This window comes from Helianthus annuus, chromosome 17 (genome assembly GCF_002127325.2).
Source record: "Helianthus annuus cultivar XRQ/B chromosome 17, HanXRQr2.0-SUNRISE, whole genome shotgun sequence".
In the NCBI taxonomy this organism is placed as follows: domain Eukaryota; kingdom Viridiplantae; phylum Streptophyta; class Magnoliopsida; order Asterales; family Asteraceae; genus Helianthus; species Helianthus annuus.
The window spans coordinates 78,656,330-78,664,671 of NC_035449.2; the positions used below are offsets into that span (position 1 = coordinate 78,656,330).

An 8,342-nucleotide genomic window follows, 5' to 3' on the forward strand; every position below is an offset into this window, starting at 1 on the left:
AACATAACCCGGCCCAATAATATTCACCCAACCTATCAGCCCAATCAGATAAGTAGTCCAAATAACAGAGGTGTAAACATGTCCAGTTATCCGGCCCAATCATTTGGGCTCGTGTCAGTGTGTAAGTCCAATCATGTGCACGTGCATGGTCCCGACTCGCAACAGAGAATACGAGTCGCAACAAGGGAGATCTCGACAGATGCATATCCTTCGAGACTAGGGTGGTCTCGAGTCAGGTCTCGAGTCGCAACGGGGTTACGAGTCGTAACTACTGGTCTCGGCTCATCATGGTTTGATTACGAGTCGCAACCGGGACTCGCAACCATGGTCTCGGTTTGGCATGGACTCGTTACGAGTCGAAATCATGACTCGCAACCGTGATTCCGGTTGATGCTGATGGGGTCTCGACTCGCAACTGGAGGTGCCGAGTCGTAACCGTGTGTGCTATAAATTTTGTAACAAGTTTCCATGTTTCATGCAATCATACATAATCAATTATCAGTTTCCAACTAACATCCCGTAATATCAGCAATTAGATCAAACAGTTTCGGAAACAGATCAAACACTGAAATTACCAGTTTCATGACAATCTTCAAACATGTTCATATGCTTAAACAAAACAGCCTAGATAACAATCAATCGGATCATCAAACAGCCTAAACCGAATCATGCAGAAACGTGTTGATTAACAATTTCATGACAGCCCATAACCATACACCAACCGGTTCGAATCAATCAATAAGTCGAGCATATAACGTAACCGTACATGTTATCCGATTAACAAACATCACTATTATAAGTACCCGCATCCAACATCAACAACCAATCAATTCTACTAACATACACCCTAGTTACATCACATAACAGAATGATAGCAATCATGGCATCACATATAATCGAACATGAATTCAAACAAACATACTAACCGGTTACAAGTAACGAGATGTGATCCGAACAAGAGGGTGATCGGATGGCCTTGTGCCGTCGGTTCCTAAACAAGCCGAGAGAGAGAGAGAGAGACGAGATAGAGGAGCTAGGGTTATGTGTGTGTATGATTTGCCAAAGTGTGTAAACAAAACCCTAAGGATGTGTGCATGTATATACGTATAAGAGAAGTGGGCCGAAACTCCCCACTTGGGCTACCTCATGGTCTCGAGTCCAACCATATGGACCGAGTGGGTTCTTGTAAAGGTTTTACTAATCGGTTCAATTAGTAACATATGAAATCACATTAAGTCACGTAACATGCAACATTCATTCAATCAATCAATATAATCACATAATCATGTAACACATAACATATCATGTATTCGTTCAAGTAACATAGTTCACGTGAGCATATAACGTTGCACAAGATAAGTCTAGAGTACGGGTTGTCACAATATTTACTAACACTAAACACACATATGGGCAAGTGCACCCATCGTGGACGTAGTATGGTGTTGGTAAGATACCGAGGTCGTCCAAGGACACAAGAGCTTTTAGTACCGGTTTATCCTCAACGTCTAATCAAATCAAAAGTTAGAAAAAGGTTTTTTAAACTAGAAAAAATAAAACTAACTAAAATACTGAAAAGTAAAATAAAAGTAAAAACAGATAGACAAGATGAATCACTTGGATCCGACTCGTGTGTAGTGTAACCTTTGATTATTTCCGCACTTTTGCACTTTTTAAGAGATTATCTTAGTTATTGTAGTATACCCCTCTTTTGAAGGTGACGTTACCCTCAACCCAGTAGTTTGAGTCAGCAAGGATACAATCCTAAAGGGTCGGATTATTGAAAGATAATTAATTAAGTTATTAATGCATATTGTGGTAGCCCTTCTTTTGAAGGTGATGTTACCCTCGGCTAAGTAGTCTGAGTCAGCAAGGATACAGTCCTAAGTAGCCGGGTTAAAGTTTTAATAGTAGCTTACTTATGAGGGGATCAAAGAGTTTGGACCCCTGCCATCCAATACCGGTAAGTATTGAAGGAGGTCCTACTAAATTTGACCCAGGTCCTTTGCAGGATCTATACACTGAACAATGGCAAGACTCTTACCAAATTGTTCCCTTAACCCCCGACTAGGTAGCCAACATATCTCCATATAGACCGTGGAGATATGAATGGTGAAAATCTTTTATTTTATATAGACAGTAAAATAATGCCAAGACACCACAGACAAACGATAAGAAATAATCACCTTCAACATAAGAAACTAGTTATTAAAGTCATTAATACATAACCAAATAAAAAGTGTGAAAAGATTAAAAATTAAAAGTATTACACTAAACACTTGTCTTCACCAAGTGATGTAAGAGACTTAGGCAAACATGGCCTTTGATTATCAAGAACTCTTACGATCAATCCTGGATCCCGAGACGACTCACACACTCTATGATGGATGATGGATGATGGTGGTGGATGATGGTGTTGTGATGGTGGTGGGTGGTGGGTGAAGTGTGAAAGAGGTGGTGTGCCAAGGGATGGTTTGCAAATGAGCAAAGCACCCCTATTTATAGCCTGAACAGCAGCTCGGGCATGGCCCCGTGTCCATCCTCCTTCTCTTTCTTCATTAATTGCAGTTTGTCTACATTAGTTAACCACGCCCCCGTGTCCGCTGAGCACGACCCCGTGTGTAGAAGCGTATCTGTACTATCAAGATTTCCCTAGATTCTGCGAATCTTAGAGTTGACCACGGCCCCGTATCCGCTGAGCACGGCCCCGTGGTGGGCGATAGAAGCTTCTACAACTTTGTCTTTTCTGCTGACACTTGGGCACGCCCCCGTGCTCATTGAGAACGGGGCGTGTTCAGTCTTCTGTTTTCTTGTTTTTGCTTGGGAAGATGTTGTCGGGGGGTCGGGCATGCCACGTTTGTTCTTTTTCTTGTATTTATGTTTGATTTAGCTGCCTTTTTGCTTCTTTTGTTAATTTGAGCTCATTTAATCATGAAAATACAAAAGGAAGACAAAAATACACTTTTTCCAACATTAGTACTAAAAAAAGGGTTAGTTTTATGCCACAATTGATGTAATTTAAATGTTGCATTTTGTGCACATCAAATACCCCCACACTTGAATCTTTGCTTGTCCTCAAGCAAAACTCTTTATAATGTGGCTTTACACTCCCAAATGGAATGGGTAGAAGAGAAGGTTTTTTGGGCTTGTCATAGAGTGTCGGGATTTCCAAGATTCTTTATTAAGTTTTATTTTTATTTATTTACAATCCTATTCGTCATGATTTATTAAAAACATTACGTAAGATAAAATACTTATTAGGGCATAACATGCCTTTTTAAAATTCCATTTATATACAAGTTCACATATCTCACGGGGGATCACTCAACACTCGGCCGAATATGTATTTTAGTGAATCACTCGAGAGCGGCATGGAACTTACTCCTACCATAAGGTTGCCAAACAATCAATCCTCCTCCTTTTTAACTATACACCTTTGTAAATATCAAGAGGACTTTTGGGGTGAAGGGTTAGGCTTGGGCTAAAGGTGAGTGGTTGGGTTAGTGGTTAGTAAAAGGGCGAAAGGCGTAAAAAGCGTCGGTTTTTCGGAAGACTTTTTATTTTTCATAACTTTTTATTTTGATGAAGCATTTCTTTCAAACAAAGTTATTTTTTTGATAAACTTGTTTGTTTATTTCCTTGGGCTTCATCATCATCAATTTTTTTTTCATAAGCAAGTTATAAGAAAACCGAGCCTTGTTACAAAAATAAAGGGTTTAAAATGAAAAAGGGTTTTGGTGGGTAAAAGGGTGTTTGTTTTGGGTTAAGAAATGAAAAGGTTTAGGCTCAAAGAGGTTAACTAGGGGGGATTTTGGGTAGGTGGTAAACAAATAATGGTGTAGAAATAAAAAGGGTTAGTCCTAATGCCTCCATCATTTACTTACTCAGGTTTACGTTGGTAAGGACCGGGAATGTATCATCTTGGCAAGTTCTAGAGTTGTAAGAACCAAGCGGCTATTCACACAAGAAACGAAAAATGAGCATTTAGTTTAAAGATATGTATTTGTATGCTCAATAAAGGCTCAAAACTCACTTTTTGTGGGAATGGGTTTTTATGTGATCAAGTATATATAATCAAATTTTAACTAAACTTGTCATGACGTTTCATAATTTTCTTATGTTGGTTCTTTTTATCACGACGCTATCGGTTGTAAATTTGTAAAAATATAACCTTTTAGAACTTGAAATTCCTAAATTAAACCTAGACAAGTAAAAAATGAAATTTGTTTTTGAAAAAAAAAAATTGGGTGATTAGCGGTTCCAATAGAGTTTTGTGTAAGGCTTGTATTTAGGACTTGCAAGATTCAAGGTTTTAGCATCCCCCCCCCCCCACACTTAAATTACACATTGTCCTCAATGTGTCCCAAAAATAAGTTTTTAGGTTGATTGAATGTGTAAAAAGGTGTGAAAAAGAAAAATTTATGTTACTGGGCGTCTGGACGCGGCACCGTGTTCAGATCGCCAGTAACAAAAGTTTGTAAAAAGAAACAGAAGCCTGGACACGGGGGCGTGTTCAGTGAGCACGCCCCGTGTCCAGTTACCTGAACTGGGCATTTTCTGCAGATTGTGCAGCACGGGGCTGTGTTGGGCGGGCACGACCCGTGCTTAACTTGTTGTAATGAAGAAAATTTTGTCGGATGGCTCTGTTTTAGTGCATGGGGTGCTGGTTCAAGTTTCCCTTGTTATCCTTCACTATCCCAAGTGTATTTTATTCCTGAAAATTAAAACTAAACTAGAAAACATAAAAAATAATCTAAGCTAAACTAAGGATAGTTCCGCGGAATGCCTCCGTGGCGCGCCACGTTTATAAGGGTCCTTAGCTAGACCCAAAGCCTGGTCATATGTTACCCAAGTGGGATGTTTTGCATCCCATGCTTCACCGTCGGAGAGCATCATCCAAACTTGAGTCAATGACCATCATGTAGTTGACCGGGTCGTCGTCTTTTACTCTTTTTCCAACTCCAAACTTCATTTCCTCGTCCCTAATCCTCAATGTTAGTGTTCCATCATTCATATCTACCACTGGTTGGGCCGTAGCTAGGAATGGCCTCCCTAGGATAAGTGGTACTTCTGCATCTTCCTCCATGTCTAGTATGACAAAGTCGGCCGGAAAGACAAATTCGCCGACTTTGACAAGTAGATTTTCAGCGACACCTTGTGGATATTTGACGGATCTATCGGCGAGTTGTATGCTTATTTTTGTAGGGCTTGTTTTCCCTAAGCCAAGTCGGTTGAACATTGATGAGGGCATGAGGTTGATGCTTGCCCCGAGATCGGCTAGTGCATTACGAACGGGAGATTCTCCAATCGAGCAAGGAATCGTGAAGCTTCCGGGGTCAAACTTCTTTTGCGGGAGTTTGTTGAGTAGTAAGGCGGAGCATTCTTCACCTAAATTAACTAATTGCAATGACTCAATTTTCCTTTTATGAGTGAGGAAGTCCCTCATAAATTTTGAATATTTAGGCATTTGAGTTAGGACTTCGATAAATGGAATATTAACATGCAATTGTTTTAATAAATTTTTGAACTTTGCGAATTGCTCATCGGTCTTTTGACGAATTAACCGACCGGGGTATGGAACCGGAGGAGTCTTAGTAGGCTCTTGAATTGGTGGAGAAGCCTTCTCTTGTTGGGGCGGAGTTGTCGTTTGGCTTCTTTCAGTTGGCGGTAATGGAGCCTTTTCGGAACCCACAGTACGGTTTCTCAATGTTATGAGATGGACTTGTGCTTTCGGTTTGGTTTCGGTATTACTTGGTAACGCGCCTTGTGGTCTCTCGGAGAAATTCTGAGCTATTTGATTTAATTGCTTTTCAATGTTTTGTATACTAGCTTGTTGATTTCTAAAATTCGATTCCAATTGTTGAAATCGATCCGAGTTTTTCTTTTCGGTGTCGGAGATGAGGCGAGATATAGTATCTTCAAGCCTTTCTCTTCCACCTTGTTGTTGAGAGAAATTTTGCGACTCGACTCTTGGTTGTTGAAATTTTGTTCTTTGGTTTAGATTTTGTTGGTTACTACCATCGCCGGGCTCTCTCCAACCAAGGTTAGGGTGGTTACGCCATCCTTGGTTGTAGGTACCCGTTGGAGGACCTGACGGCCTAGGTCTATTATCAATGTAGTTTACCGTTTATGTTTGATCATCTACTTCTTTCATACAACTCCAATTTTCATGTGGCCCACCACACCCTTCACAAGCTATGACCGAGACTGTTTTTGCCATTTCTAGCTTTTTGATTTTTGAAGAAAGGGCCTCGATTTAGGCTTGTAAAGAAGTGTTTTCATCAACCTTATGGGCGCCCGGGGCAATAGATTTATTACCTCGGGGAGTGTGCCACTGAAAATTGGTTTGAGCAATTTCCTCAATTTGATTATATATTTCATTTGGGCGACGATTACCTAAGAGTCCCCCAGAGCTAGAGTCGAGTGTTTGTCTTGTGTGTGGCAACAACCCATTGTAGAAAGTGGATACTTGTTGCCACACCGCAAGACCGTGATGAGGACACTTTCTTAGTAGCTCCTTGAACCTTTCCCAAGTTTCATATAAGGATTCCCCATCCTCTTGTGAATATGTATTAATTTCAGTCATTAATTTAGCCGTTTTAGCAGGAGGGAAATACTTATATAGAAACTTTTGGGCTAGTTCATCCCAGGTGTTTACCGAGCCAACTGGGAGGGCGTTAAGCCAAGCCTTAGCTCGGTATTTTAGTGAAAATGGAAACATTCGAAGGCGGATGGCATCGTTTGATGCTCCATTGATCCGAAAGGTATCACATATTTCTAAGAAATTAGTAATATGTAGATGAGGATCCTCGTCCGCAAGCCCATGGAAGGTTGCGGAGTTTTGAAGCATCTATATCAAATGTGGCCGAAGTTCGAAGTTGTTGGCTTCGACATTCGGTGCATTGATAGCGGCGCCAAGATTACCTACGGTGGGTCGTAGGTAATCCATGAGGGTACGCTGGTCCGCCATTGGAAGTGGGTCCCCCGAAACTTTCTCTTGGTTTTTAGCTTTGAGTCTCTTTCGTAGAAAGTGTTCGGGTTCGTCTAGGGGTTCTTTTATGTCTCTATTGGAACTGGAGCTCATACACTACGTGGAAAATGCAAATGTGGCGCCTGAGTTCCAAGTCCTGCAATAAGAACAAAGAAGAACGTTGGCCAGAAGCTTCACCATGGCCCCGTGCTCAGATGAACACGGCCCGTGGTCGGAGATACAGTGATTATTTTCCGGATCCCTGTTATTGGGGAGTTCGACACGACCCCGTGTTGCACCGACGCAGCCCCGTGCTCAACTCTCTGTAACTCGGAAAACAAAAACTGCCAGCAACAATCGCTGGGCACGACCCATGTCCGACCAGGCACGACCCGTGCTGAGCTCTGCAGGAACTGAAAAATTAAGAAAATCCTAAAAAAACAGAAAAATTAGAAAAAACGATTAGGTCGTTGATTCCTAACTTTCTTAAAAACCTTGTGTCTCCGGCAACGGCGCCAAAAACTTGATGCGTGTCGTGTGTTATAGGTTTTTATATATATTTTAAGCCCTTTTACACTTTTTAGCCAAGTTTTAAATTTATAAAACATGATATTTACTAACATTAAACACACATATAGGCAAGTGCACCCATCGTGGACGTAGTATAGTGTTGGTAAGATACCGAGGTCGTCCAAGGACACAAGAGCTTTTAGTACCGGTTTATCCTCAACGTCTAATCAAATCAAAAGTTAGAAAAAAGGTTTTTTAAACTAGAAAAAATAAAACTAACTAAAATGCTGAAAAGTAAAATAAAAGTAAAAACAGATAGACAAGATGAATCACTTGGATCCGACTCGTGTGTAGTGTAACCTTTGATTATTTCCGCACTTTTACACTTTTTAAGAGATTATCTTAGTTATTGTAGTAGGCCCCTCTTTTGAAGGTGACGTTACCCTCAACCTAGTAGTTTGAGTCAGCAATGATACAATCCTAAATGGTCGGATTATTGAAAGATAATTAATTAAGTTAATAATGCATATTGTGGTAGGCCCGGCCCCTCTTTTGAAGGTGACGTTACCCTCGGCTAAGTAGTCTGAGTCAGCAAGGATACAGTCCTAAGTAGCCGGGTTAAAGTTTTAATAGTAGCTTACTTATGAGGGATCAATGAGTTTGGACCCCCGCCATCCAATACCGGTAAGTATTGAACGAGGTCCTACTAAATTTGACCCAGGTCCTTTGCAGGATCTATACACTGAACAATGGCAAGACTCTTATCAAATCGTTCCCTTAATCCCCAACCAGGTAGCCAACATATCTCCATATAGACCGTGGAGATATGAATGGTGAAAATATTTTATTTTATATAGACAGTAAA

The 8,342-nt window shown here is 40.8% G+C and overlaps 1 non-coding gene across 1 annotated transcript; it reads left to right on the forward strand.

The window, feature by feature from the left end:
- Positions 1 to 6,482: 6,482 nt before the first annotated feature.
- LOC118489369 lies at positions 6,483 to 6,589 on the forward strand. The gene has a single exon (XR_004887388.1). It is a non-coding gene; the product is annotated as a small nucleolar RNA R71 (small nucleolar RNA).
- Positions 6,590 to 8,342: the final 1,753 nt, after the last annotated feature.